Genomic DNA, 15,080 nt, shown 5'->3' on the forward strand with positions numbered 1-15,080 from the left:
CGAGTTTTTTTAGTATAATATTGCTATGATTTTATTTTAATCATAGGGATGAGAAAATTTTATTAGTCCGAGTTGAGGTGTGTTGGTCTGACTTTGTTTTGGGTAGTCAGCACATGCTTTGAAATTATTTCTCCACACCCTACTTATCTATCAGTTTCCCCACACCATTACTACCTTGTCCCCTTGTCTTCTCCCCCACCTATTATCTCATTCTATTCCCTTCCATACGTATCATCTTCTTTTCCCTTTTCCATTTTCTCAACCTATAACCTCCAACTCGCCACCCTATGAGCAGCTGCTGAATTGTGCTCATAACTCCTTCATCCGGTGTCCAAAATTCATTCCGTTTGAAGGGTCATCTTCCTTACATCCGTATATTTGATTTGAGCTATGAATCACTATTTTTGGTGGTTGTTTAAGCCTAGATCAAAACCATTTTGTAAGACAATTCTGCACGGATTTTCTATTCCCTTTCTTCTTGTATTTTGTCTTTGATTCTTGGTGTATTCTCACCATATAAAAGTGTTATTTGATCTTAGGAACAGCTTAAAAACCTCTTGGATTTCATCTTCCTTTGGTCACCTTTATAGCATGTCTCGATTCCGTTTGAGTAAGGTTATATCTCTACCAAGATCCAAGATAGTTTCGTTCTTCAAATAACAAGGCAAGTATTTTAAAGTATTTTTAAACCATCATTCAAGAATATAAATATTTTGATACGAAAAGGTGTATGTTTATGTGATCATTTCAAGGATTTTATGAGTTTGAAGAGCATGATTTATGTTGTTTGAAATTGTGAAGAGTAAGTCGTTTTTGACGTTTTATTGAGTATGATTGAGCGTTTAATGTTTCTTTTAAGTTTTGAAGAGTTTTAGTAGTTTTGAAGAAAGTTACTTCAAGTATTGTAGTGTGAAAAGTATGATTGTTATGATTTAGAAGTATTGGAGTTAACTTTTAAGTTAAAACTTTGAAATGAGACATGTGTTTGGTAGCACCGGATTAACGACACCGGTTATAATTTTTAAGATCAAAATTAGTGTACTAATTCAACTGATATGAGGCTAATTTTATTGGAAATATAACTTATTTATCTACAATTTTCATGTTTTGAGTTTTGTCAAAATCGTTTTGTATGTTTGGCCAAAATCGCCCCAAAGTGTGTCGGTTATTTTGAATTTCCTTAACTGACCCTTCTCGGGAGAATGCATATTACATTTTACTGAAAACTCAAATTAAGGTGAGGTTTTCGGCATTGGAAATCCAGGTTCAAGAGCTACAACTTTCATGTTTACTACTTTTCCAAATTATGCATGAAAAATAGAGTTTTAGAGCGATACAGCTGACCCATGTGCAGGGCATGCGCGCCCGCGCCCGAAATGTGGTTCCCCCGCGCATGGCCTTCGGGTTTACACTTTTATTTATGTTATTTTAGGGTCCTAAATTCATGGTTATGATCTTTAAAGGCTTCTAAAGTATATTTAAGAGTTTCTATGCAAAAAGTTTTAAGTTTTAAGTCAAGAACGAAAAGAACGACTTATGTAGATCGATTACATTATGTGATGCATGTACATGTCTAAGTTTCATTCATGAAACCTATGTTCAATATGAAAGTATGATTTTTATCATCTATGACAAGCATGAAGTTATTGAGTAAAGTTTTATGTTCATGAAACGAAAGTTATGACGGAAGTTACGATGATATGATGATGCTTCATAATGAAATGAATGTTATGATGAAAGTTTGATGAAATGATAAAATGATGAGACATGAATGAATGATATTAAGATGAAGCATGATATGACATGCTAATGTATGAAAACGATTTTGATGTCTTATGTGTATTTGTAGTGGCAAACACGGGATTGGTGCTCCAGTTTGGGCTCCGGAGAGGGCCTTTCCAAACATGGCTCAAGAGACAGATAAGTACACGGGACTGGTGCTCCGGGATGAGCTTCGGAGAGGGCCTTTACAAAGAACGAATGTTATGAGGCTTAGTGCCATATGCTTGTTGATCAGCAGGAACTACGAATGTGCCCATTATGATGGTTGCCACAATTTCACATAATTCAACACCCCAAAATGATAAGTTTTTATGTTATGTTCATGGTTTAATGTTTGTCCAAGTTGCATGATTTTATTTATTAGATGTTAAGCGCAAATGTTTATTTAAGAATAAAATGGTAAAGTTTTGAGAATATGAATGAAGTCTATTTTCAAGATTTAAAGTTAAGTAAGTTGATGTCCATGTTTAAATTCCTTGCATCTTTTAAGAGTTTTGAAGTTCATGTTCATGATTTGAAGTTTAAAGTTCTATGATATTTACGTTAAAGTTCCTCAAGTTTAAGGTATCATGTTATGTATGTTCAAGTTATTTTAATTTTAAAGTATTTTGAAACAATAATGATATTGATATGAATATTTTAATATTGCTGAGTCCTTTAGACTCACTATACTTGAATGGTGCAGATGGTTTAACAGTTTTGATTTAAAAAGCTTTGGTAGCATGGCTAAAGAGTCCAGGAAGCGAAGACATTGCATGACACAATAGTTCAAAAGCTCTGATGTATTTAAAGCAGAAAGATTTACTTTTATTTATTTATGTTATGTTGTTACAATATTTTATGTACGATGTTTAAAAGTAATAATTTAATTATTTTCATTGTCAGTCTTTTAAAGACGAGTTTTGAGGATTTCAAATGTTTCGTCTTTCAAATCTTTATTTCAGTTAATGTTGTTATGTGAGTTCTCTGATTATTTTCAAATGTATTTTATATACATAGTTAATTAATTGAACTCACTTTCCCCTATCCTCTTTAAATGTTATTAGTAGGTTTTGACGTGCCGTATCTTGATGGACTTAAATGTAGGGTTGCATCCGTGTTCCATATTATGATTTGTTGATGTACTAGGGCGATGCACTCCCTGCATAGTTTAAAAAGTTTTGAAAAATTTTCTCACTCTTTTTCCGCAACTCTTTTATTAAATGTTTTTAAATACGGGACATCACAGTTGGTATCAGAGCAACTAGCTCTGGGAGATAGTTCGTGCATGCAATCTCGTCAAGGACTCGAATGCTCCTACCTCCATAACTGTAAGTTCTATGTTTAAAAATTTTGATTTGTGATCTCTCTTACGGTTATGATCATGCTTGAATTTTTAAAAGAAAATTTTTCGTGTTTTGGATGGATTTTTGGATTTGTGACTGTATTGAACCTGAATTGGTTAAGATATCTTGGGGAAGTATTGATTTGTTGTTCAAAAACATCAATTGAGATTGGTATTACTTTTTCATTTGGGTTAATAGGAAGATTTTATTTTACTAAACTAAGTGATCATTTTTAGATTTAAGTCGGTATACTTGGGATACTATTGTTTGGATTAAAAAATTTCGTAAGGGCACATGATTTGTTGATGAAAATTTCTTCTTTCGACATTAAAATTAAGATTATTTTCTGTTGGATGTTATACTTTTACTATGAGGAATGTAAGATGATAATTGATTTTTGTTGGTATACTCTTGTTGTATGGAATAGATTCGTTGACAAATAATGTTCCTTGGTGATTGTTTCTTTGGATTATAAGAAGAATGATTTAGGATTAAGCTGTGACACGAAAATTTGTTGACATGTGAAATTACTTTTGGAGTATTACAAGGGAACAAGCTTATTTTCAAAATTAATACTGTGGATGCTAAGTTTTAACAGATGAATTTGAGAATTTTATTGGGTTTAATTAAGCTCTATTATTACGACAATACAATATAGTGGAAGGACAAGGAGTACAAGCATTTGTAAGAACAAATAAAAAAGTTGGGGTGGATATTCACCGGTAAATACAAGGTACATGAGAAGGATAATCATGATGGTTTCAATGAATAACATTAAAAATGCCATCTTCTTCTTCTTTGAGATCTTGGAGAAATACCTTGTGTGTGAAAGAGTAAGTTGAATGTGATTGAAATTTATTTTGTGATCATATTTATAGGGCGAAAGAAGAAGAAAACACTTCATTTTGTTACCATTTTCTTTGACCTTTAGCTAGCGTTTGAGTAAAAATCACGTGTCTGAAGATATTGTGGATTTTGGTGATCAGAACTCAGTCGTAAAGCAGATTTGTAGTCGATTCGAACAGATATGTTTTGATCCGATAAGACTAAAAAAAAAATTTCAAATAAGAATGATGTAATATTTTGTTTATCAGAGTACGCAGCGGATGTAAGATTCATGAGACAATGAATTTGGGAAATTGAAATTTAAATGTGGGATTGTATGGATTAACTTGAGGAAAACTTATGTTTTTAGAAATTGATCAGTCGAATTTCGAGGACGAAATTTTTTTTAAGGAGGGTAGATTGTAATATCTGAAAAATCCATAAATCTATTCATGATTTATTACAATAAATTTTAATGATTTTAAGTAATTTCATTTGATTATTTATTATTTAAACGTTATTCTTAATTAAATATTATGTGTTGTGTAAATGATTAAAAAGTTTATGTTTCAGGTATTAAAATATATGTTTATTTGTTGTATTAAATTATTTTATTAGAATTTATTGTGGACTGAGAATACAAGTCTAGCCTACGAACGATATCGTAGAAAATAATTCTACGAGTGTTTTTAGTATAATATTGCTATGATTTTATTTTAATCATCGGGATGAGAAAATTTTATTAGTCCGAGTTGAGGTGTGTTTGTATGACTTTGTTTTGGGTAGTCAGCACATGCTTTGAAATTATTTCTCCACACCCTACTTATCTATCGGTTTCCCACACCATTACTACCTTGTCCCCTTGTCTTCTCCCCCACCTATTATCTCATTCTATTCTCTTCCATACGTATCATCTTCTTTTCCCTTTTCCATTTTCTCAACCTTCATCCTCCAACTCGCCACCCAATGATCAGCTGCTGAGTTGTGCCCATAACTCCTTCATCCAGTGTCCAAAATTCATTCCGTTTGAAGGGTCATCTTTCTTACATCCGTATCTTCGATTTTAGCTATGAATCACTATTTTTGGTGGTTTTTTCAGCCTAGATCAAAGCCATTTTGTAAGACGTTTCTGCACAGATTTTCTATTCCCTTTCTTCTTGTATTTTGTCTTTGATTCTTGGTGTATTCTCACCATATAAAAGTGTTATTTGATCTTAGGAACAGCTTAACAACCTCTTAGATTTCATCTTCCTTTGGTTACCTTTATAGCATGTCTCGATTCCGTTTGAGTAAGGTTATATCTCTACCAAGATCCAAGATAGTTTCGTTCTTCAAATAACAAGGCAAGTATTTTAAAGTATTTTTAAACCATCATTCAAGAATATAAATATTTTGATACGAAAAGGTGTATGTTTATGTGATCATTTCAAGGATTTTATGAGTTTGAAGAGCATGATTTATGTTGTTTGAAATTGTGAAGAGTAAGTCATTTTTGACGTTTTATTGAGTATGATTGAGCGTTTAATGTTTCTTTTAAGTTTTGAAGAGTTTTAGTAGTTTTGAAGAAAGTTACTTCAAGTATTGTAGTGTGAAAAGTATGATTGTTATGATTTAGAAGTATTGGAGTTAACTTTTAAGTTAAAACTTTGAAATGAGACATGTGTTTGGTAGCACCGGATTAACGACACCGGTTATAATTTTTAAGATCAAAATTAGTGTACTAATTCAACTGATATGAGGCTAATTTTATTGGAAAGATAACTTATTTATCTACAATTTTCATGTTTTGAGTTTTGTCAAAATCGTTTTGGATGTTTGGCCAAAATCGCCCCAAAGTGTGTCGGTTATTTTGAATTTCCTTAACTGACCCTTCTCGGGAGAATGCATATTACATTTTACTGAAAACTCAAATTAAGGTGAGGTTTTCGGCATTGGAAATCCAAGTTCAAGAGCTACAACTTTCATGTTTACTACTTTTCCAAATTATGCATGAAAAATAGAGTTTTAGAGCGATACAGCTGACCCATGTGCAGGGCATGCGCGCCCGCGCCCGAAATGTGGTTCCCCCGCGCATGGCCTTTGGGTTTACACTTTTATTTATGTTATTTTAGGGTCCTAAATTCATGGTTATGATCTTTAAAGGCTTCTAAAGTATATTTAAGAGTTTCTATGCAAAAAGTTTCAAGTTTTAAGTCAAGAACGAAAAGAACGACTTATGTAGATCGATTACATTATGTGATGCATGTACATGTCTAAGTTTCATTCATGAAACCTATGTTCAATATGAAAGTATGATTTTTATCATCTATGACAAGCATGAAGTTATTGAGTAAAGTTTTATGTTCATGAAACGAAAGTTATGACGGAAGTTACGATGATATGATGATGCTTCATAATGAAATGAATGTTATGATGAAATGATAAAATGATGAGACATGAATGAATGATATTAAGATGAAGCATGATATGACATGTTAATGTATGAAAACGCTTTTGATGTCTTATGTGTATTTGTAGTGGCAAACACGGGATTGGTGCTCCAGTTTGGGCTCCGGAGAGGGCCTTTCCAAACATGGCTCAAGAGACAGATAAGTACACGGGACTGGTGCTCCGGGATGAGCTTCGGAGAGGGCCTTTACAAAGAACGAATGTTATGAGGCTTAGTGCCATATGCTTGTTGATCAGCAGGAACTACGAATGTGCCCATTATGATGGTTGCCACAATTTCACATAATTCAACACCCCGAAATGATAAGTTTTTATGTTATGTTCATGGTTTAATGTTTGTCCAAGTTGCATGATTTTATTTATTAGATGTTAAGCGCAAATGTTTATTTAAGAATAAAATGGTAAAGTTTTGAGAATATGAATGAAGTCTATTTTCAAGATTTAAAGTTAAGTAAGTTGATGTCCATGTTTAAATTCCTTGCATCTTTTAAGAGTTTTGAAGTTCATGTTCATGATTTGAAGTTTAAAGTTCCATGATATTTACGTTAAAGTTCCTCAAGTTCAAGGTATCATGTTATGTATGTTCAAGTTATTTTAATTTTAAAGTATTTTGAAACAATAATGATATTGATATGAATATTTTAATCTTGCTGAGTCCTTTAGACTCACTATACTTGAATGGTGCAGATGGTTTAACAGTTTTGATTTAAAAAGCTTTGGTAGCATGGCTAAAGAGTCCAAGAGGCGAAGACATTGCATGACACAATAGTTCAAAAGCTCTGATGTATTTAAAGCAGAAAGATTTACTTATATTTATTTATGTTATATTGTTACAATATTTTATGTACGATGTTTAAAAGTAATAATTTAATTTTTTTCATTGTCAGTCTTTTAAAGACGAGTTTTGAGGATTTCAAATGTTTCGTCTTTCAAATGTTTATTTCAGTTAATGTTGTTATGTGAGTTCTCTGATTATTTTCAAATGTATTTTATATACATAGTTAATTAATTGAACTCACTTTCCCCTATCCTCTTTAAATGTTATTAGTAGGTTTTGACGTGCCGTATCTTGATGGACTTAAATGTATGGTTGCATCCGTGTTCCATATTATGATTTGTTGATGTACTAGGGCGATGCACTCCCTGCATAGTTTAAAAAGTTTTGAAAAATTTTCTCACTCTTTTTCCGCAACTCTTTTATTAAATATTTTTAAATACGGGACATCACAGTTGGTATCAGAGCAACTAGCTCTGGGAGATAGTTCGTGCATGCAATCTCGTCAAGGACTCGAATGCTCCTGCCTCCATAACTGTAAGTTCTATGTTTAAAAATTTTGATTTGTGATCTCTCTTACGGTTATGATCATGCTTGAATTTTTAAAAGAAAATTTTTCGTGTTTTGGATGGATTTTTGGATTTGTGACTGTATTGAACCTGAATTGGTTAAGATATCTTGGGGAAGTATTGATTTGTTGTTCAAAAACATCAATTGAGATTGGTATTACTTTTTCATTTGGGTTAATAGGAAGATTTTATTTTACTAAACTAAGTGATCATTTTTAGATTTAAGTCGGTATACTTGGGATACTATTGTTTGGATTAAAAGATTTCGTAAGGGCACATGATTTGTTGATGAAAATTTCTTCTTTCGACATTAAAATTAAGATTATTTTCTGTTGGATGTTATACTTTTACTATGAGGAATGTAAGATGATAATTGATTTTTGTTGGTATACTCTTGTTGTATGGAATAGATTCGTTGACAAATATTGTTCCTTGGTGATTGTTTCTTTGGATTATAAGAAGAATGATTTAGGATTAAGCTGTGACACAAAAATTTGTTGACATGTGAAATTACTTTTGGAGTATTACAAGGGAACAATCTTATTTTCAAAATTAATACTGTGAATGCTAAGTTTTACCAGATGAATTTGAGAATTTTATTGGGTTTAATTAAGCTCTATTATTACGACAATACAATATAATGGAAGGACAAGGAGTACAAGCATTTGTAAGAACAAATAAAAAAGTTGGGGTGGATATTCACCGGTAAATACAAGGTACATGAGAAGGATAATCATGATGGTTTCAATGAATAACATTAAAAATGCCATCTTCTTCTTCTTTGAGATCTTGGAGAAATACCTTGTGTGTGAAAGAGTAAGTTAAATGTGATTGAAATTTATTTTGTGATCATATTTATAGGGCGAAAGAAGAAGAAAACACTTCGTTTTGTTACCGTTTTCTTTGACCTTTAGCTAGCGTTTGAGTAAAAATCACGTGTTTGAAGATATTGTGGATTTTGGTGATCAGAACTAAGTCGTAAAGCAGATTTGTAGCCGATTCGAACAGATATGTTTTGATCCGATAAGACTAAAAAAAAAAATTCAAATAAGAATGATGTAATATTTTGTTTATCAGAGTACGCAGCGGATGTAAGATTCATGAGACAATGAATTTGGAAAATTGAAATTTAAATGTGGGATTGTATGGATTAACTTGAGGAAAACTTATGTTTTTTAGAAATTGATCAGTCGAATTTCGAGGACGAAATTCTTTTTAAGGAGGGTAGATTGTAATATCTGAAAAATCCATAAATCTATTCATGATTTATTACAATAAATTTTAATGATTTTAAGTTATTTCATTTGATTATTTATTATTTAAACGTTATTCTTAATTAAATATTATGTGTTGTGTAAATGATTAAAAAGTTTATGTTTCAGGTATTAAAATATATGTTTATTTGTTGTATTAAATTATTTTATTAGAATTTATTGTGGACTGAGAATACAAGACTAGCCTACGAACGATATCGTAGAAAATAATTCTACGAGTGTTTTTAGTATAATATTGCTATGATTTTATTTTAATCATCGGGATGAGAAAATTTTATTAGTCCGAGTTGAGGTGTGTTGGTATGACTTTGTTTTGGGTAGTCAGCACATGCTTTGAAATTATTTCTCCACACCCTACTTATCTATCGGTTTCCCACACCATTACTACCTTGTTCCCTTGTCTCATCCCCCACCTATTATCTCATTCTATTCTCTTCCATACGTATCATCTTCTTTTCCCTTTTCCATTTTCTCAACCTTCATCCTCCAACTCGCCACCCTATGAGCAGCTGCTGAGTTGTGCCCATAACTCCTTCATCCGGTGTCCAAAATTCATTCCGTTTGAAGGGTCATCTTTCTTACATCCGTATCTTCGATTTGAGCTATGAATCACTATTTTTGGTGGTTTTTTCAGCCTAGATCGAAGCCATTTTGTAAGACATTTCTGCACAGATTTTCTATTCCCTTTCTTCTTGTATTTTGTCTTTGATTCTTGGTGTATTCTCACCATATAAAAGTGTTATTTGATCTTAGGAACAGCTTAACAACCTCTTGGATTTCATCTTCCTTTGGTTACCTTTATAGCATGTCTCCATTCCGTTTGAGTAAGGTTATATCTCTACCAAGATCCAAGATAGTTTCGTTCATCAAATAACAAGGCAAGTATTTTAAAGTATTTTTAAACCATCATTCAAGAATATAAATATTTTGATACGAAAAGGTGTATGTTTATGTGATCATTTCAAGGATTTTATGAGTTTGCAGAGCATGATTTATGTTGTTTGAAATTGTGAAGAGTAAGTTGTTTTTGACATTTTATTGAGTATGGTTGAGAGTTTAATGTTTCTTTTAAGTTTTGAAGAGTTTAAGTAGTTTTGAAGAAAGTTATTTCAAGTATTGTAGTGTGAAAAGTATGATTGTTATGATTTAGAAGTATTGGAGTTAACTTTTAAGTTAAAACTTTGAAATGAGACATGTGTTTGGTAGCACCGAATTAACGATACCGGTTATAATTTTTAAGATCAAAATTAGTGTACTAATTCAAATGATATGAGGCCAATTTTATTGGAAAGATAACTTATTTATCTACAATTTTCGTGTTTTGAGTTTTGTCAAAATCGTTTTGGATGTTTGGCCAAAATCGCCCCAAAGGGTGTCGGTTATTTTGAATTTTCTTAACTGACCCTTCTTGGGAGAACGCGTATAACATTTTACTGCAAACTCAAATTAAGGTGAGGTTTTCGGCATTGGAAATAAAATATCAAGAGCTACAACTTTCATGTTTTCCACTTTTCCAAATTATGCATGAAAAATAGAGTTTTAGAGCGATACAACTGACCCATACGCAGGGCATGCGCGCCCCCGCGCATGGCCTTCGGGTTTACACTTTTATTTATGTTATTTTAGGGTCCTAAATTCATGGTTATGATCTTTAAAGGCTTCTAAAGTATATTTAAGAGTTTCTATGCAAAAAGTTTCAAGTTTTAAGTCAAGAACGAAAAGAACGACTTATGTAGATAGATTACATTATGTGATGCATGTACATGTCTAAGTTTCATTCATGAAACTTATGTTCAATATGAAAGTATGATTTTTATCATCTATGAAAAGAATGAATTTATTGAGTAAAGTTTTATGTTCATGAAAAAAAAGTTATGACGGAAGTTACGATGATATGATGATGCTTCATAATGAAATGAATGTTATGATGAAAGTTATGATGAAATGATAAAATGATGAGACATGAATGAATGATGTTAAGATGAAGCATGATATGACATGTTAATGTATGAAAACTCTTTTGATGTCTTATGTGTCTTTGTGGTGGCAAACACGGGATTGGTGCTCCGGTTTGGGCTCCGGAGAGGGCCTTTCCAAACATGGCTCAAGAGACAGATAAGTACACGGGACTGGTGCTCCGGGATGAGCTCCGGAGAGGGCCTTTCCAAAGAACGAATGTTATGAGGCTTAGTGCCATATGCTTGTTGATCAACAGGAACTACTAATGTGCTCATTATGATGGTTGCCACAATTTCACATAATTCATCATCCCAAAATGATAAGTTTTTATGTTATGTTCATGGTTTAATGTTTGTCCAAGTTGCATGATTTTATTTATTAGATGTTAAGCGCAAATGTTTATTTAAGAATAAAATGGTAAAGTTTTGAGAATATGAATGAAGTCTATTTTCAAGATTTAAAGTTAAGTAAGTTGATGTCCATGTTTAAATTCCTTGCATATTTTAAGAGTTTTGAATTACAGGTTGAAGATTTTAGGTTTAAAGTTCCATGATGTTTACGTTAAAGTTCCTCAAGTTTAAGGTATCATGTTATGTATGTTCAAGTTATTTTAATTTTAAAGTATTTTGAAACAATAATGATATTGATATGAATATTTTAATCTTGCTGAGTCCTTTAAACTCACTATATTTGAATGGTGCAGATGGTTTAGCAGTTTTGATTTAAAAAGCTTTGGTAGCATGGCTGAAGAGTCCAAGAGGCGAAGACATTGTATGACACAATAGTTCAAAAGCTCTGATGTATTTAAAGCAGAAATATTTACTTATATTTATTTATGTTATGTTGTTACAATATTTTATGTACGATGTTTAAAAGTAATGATTTAATTATTTTCATTTTCAGTCTTTTAAAGACGAGTTTTGAGGATTTCAAATGTTTCGTCTTTCAAATGTTTATTTCAGTTAATGTTGTTATGTGAGTTCTCTGATTATTTTTAAATGTATTTTATATACATAGTTAATTAATTGAACTCACTTTCCCCTATCCTCTTTAAATGTTATTAATAGGTTTTGACGTGCCGTATCTTGATGGACTTAAATGTGGGGTTGCATCCGTGTTCCATATTATGATTTGTTGATGTACTAGGGCGATGCACTCCCTGCATAGTTTAAAAAGTTTTGAAAAATTTTCTCACTCTTTTTCCGCAACTCTTTTATTAAATGTTTTTAAATACGGGACGTCGCAGATACCATATTGAAGAGATTCTTTATGGATGAGTCCAAGAGAGGATATCTACCTATGTGTCATGGGGTTTCTCTATCCAAGTCTATGTCTCCCAAAACTGATGAAGAGATAGAGAAAATGACACACGTACCATATGCGTTAGCTATAGGTAGTATGATGTGTGGGATGATATCTACCAGGTCTGATGTAGCCTATGCTCTGAGTGTCACAAGCAGATATCAGGCCAACCCCGGACAAATGCATTGGAAAGCTGTGAAGGATATTCTTAAGTACTTGAGAAGGACTAAGAATATATTCATAGTTTATGGGGGAGGAGAAATGAAATTGAAAGGATATACTGACTCTAGCTTCCAAAACGATGTGGATGACTCGAAATCAACATCTGGATTTGTATTCATGCTCAATGGCGGTGCTGTATCTTGGAAGAGTTCCAAGCAGGACACCACAACATATTTCACCACTGAGGCAGAATACATTGCAGCATCAGCTGCTGCTAAAGAGGCCGTTTGGATAAAGAATTTTTTCCAAGAGTTGGGCGTCATTCCTGAAGTTGTTGGTCCAATCCCGGTGTACTGCGACTGTTGGAAAAACTGTGTTCAGATCAATCAGAATTGATACCCGGTGCAGCGAAAGTTTTAAAATTTTATATGGAACGATTCCATATCATGGGTATCAAAACTTGACGATTAAATTGTGCGTGTAAAAATTAAATAACAATTAAATTTTTACCTTGAATCTCGAAACGAGATTATGGACACCAACAGATAACTCTGCTCTTGTTGTATATCCCAGGAACTGATGGACGAACAATTTTTCAATCAGGTCCACGAACAGAAGTTTAATCCCTCTGATAGATTGCACTAGAAAATCTATCAGAAGTTTCTATGAAGAGAATTAACGAATTTGATCCGTTAAACCAGACTGCAAATTCGAAATTCACAGGCTGGAATTTTTGACAGAGAGAAAACCCTAGTTAAATTCGAAAATTATGCCTCTGTTGTATAATTTCTGTACTGCAATAACTTATTTATAATGTGGGCTGCTAACAGCTTAGGGCCCATTAGTCATAAGTTCAAGCCTGACAAGCAAAGCCCGCATGTTCAGAAATTAATATAAAATTCATCGTGACTCAGATTGATAAAACAATTTCACCAATGTGCACAGAAACCATTTCTGAAACTTTTAAAGTCAAGATAAATTTTCTGAATCCGAATTCAGTGATTTTTAAAAATGTCCATCCCTATGTCATTTTAGGAAATCTTACTCTTCTACTCTGATATAAGAAGTCCTACTTCTTTGTTCATTAAATTTAACTCTTTAAATTTAACTATCTCAACGGGGATTAAAAATCCATTACTTGTGTGACCCTCAATGGTTCAGGGATACAGCTAGCCGTGGGCTCACAACTCCTTGCGACTCGGAACAACAATTTTCGACTTGCCCATCGAATCATGGTAAGAGCACCTAGCAACATCGCCCCATGATTCCCTAGGTATCACTGATAGTGCCTGCAAGAACCAATAGATTTTGGTTAGCGTACAGTACGGTCCCTTCATCCATATATCCCGACCGAATCAACAACCATTAGTAAATCGAGAGTAGTTCGAGATTCGATAACTATGCAATACATCTTGAAGATCAAATAGTGACATCGCATGTGCTACTAAGAAACCATTTCTTAAAACACATCATGTACTCTGGCCAGAGATTCGTCACACTAATATCTCCTCAGATTGCATAGGATATCCACACTATCAAGTATGTGGTGAATCCTTGACAACAAAGCATCGACTCCTATATGTGTCGTAACTGTACCCAATCCCGACACCTGATGACCCCAATAAAGTCGATAAACGAGTCAAAGTACAGTACTAGCATATAGAGTCTCAATGATGTTTCAAGTAGTAAGGACTAATGGTGTACAACCAAAACCGCGAACTTTATCCACTCGATAAGTGATAACCACTTGGAAAGTCCGGATAGGGTAGTTCGATCATTCATCATATGAATATCTATTTGCATGCTTTGAACATCTCTATGTTCCATACCAATGAAACGTGGTACTCGGCATCGCAAATGCTAGTCTCAATCTCGAGCGATCCTTATCCTTATTAACGGACGGCTCAATCGACTAGGAACTGTTTAGAATATACAGTGACTATAAGATGTGTTTCATGATAGACATCCCCATGTGCCACCACATCTTACATACACTATAGTATATTCAAGGTCTTCATCTAAACATCTTATAGTATGTCACAACATAATAATATGATAAAAGATAAAGCAAACGCCATTACAAAAGTGTAAATTATATTAAACAAAAAGATTGTTTATACATAGAGTCATAAAAGCCCTTAGCCACAAGTTGGCTCACCGGGCACCCACTCTTTCAGCGACAACACTGGTGCCTTTGCTAAGGCAAAGGAACCAAGATCTCATCAAAGATCCAAACACATACTGAGGAAATACCACATCATCCGGGAGATCGTGGAAAGAGGAGACATCACTATCGAGAGAGTGGCCTCTGTAGACAATATCGCTGATCCACTTACTAAGTCCTTTCCAGGACCCTTGTTTGACAAACATCACGAAGCAATGGGACTACGTAGTATGACTACGTAGGGCAAGTGGGAGATTGAAAGAGTGGGTGCCCTGCTAAGCCAACTTATGGCTAAGGGCTTTGATGACTCTTATTGTAAACAATATTTGTTTAATATAATTTACACTCTTTATTTTCATTTACTTTATCTTTTGTCATATTGCTATGTTGTGACATACTATACGAAATTTAGATAAAGACCTTGAATATACTAGAGTGCATGTAATATTTGATAGTGGATATGGATGACTATCATGAAACACATCTTATAATCAT

This window comes from Henckelia pumila, chromosome 1, assembly GCF_033568475.1.
Source record: "Henckelia pumila isolate YLH828 chromosome 1, ASM3356847v2, whole genome shotgun sequence".
NCBI classification, from domain to species: Eukaryota; Viridiplantae; Streptophyta; class Magnoliopsida; order Lamiales; family Gesneriaceae; genus Henckelia; species Henckelia pumila.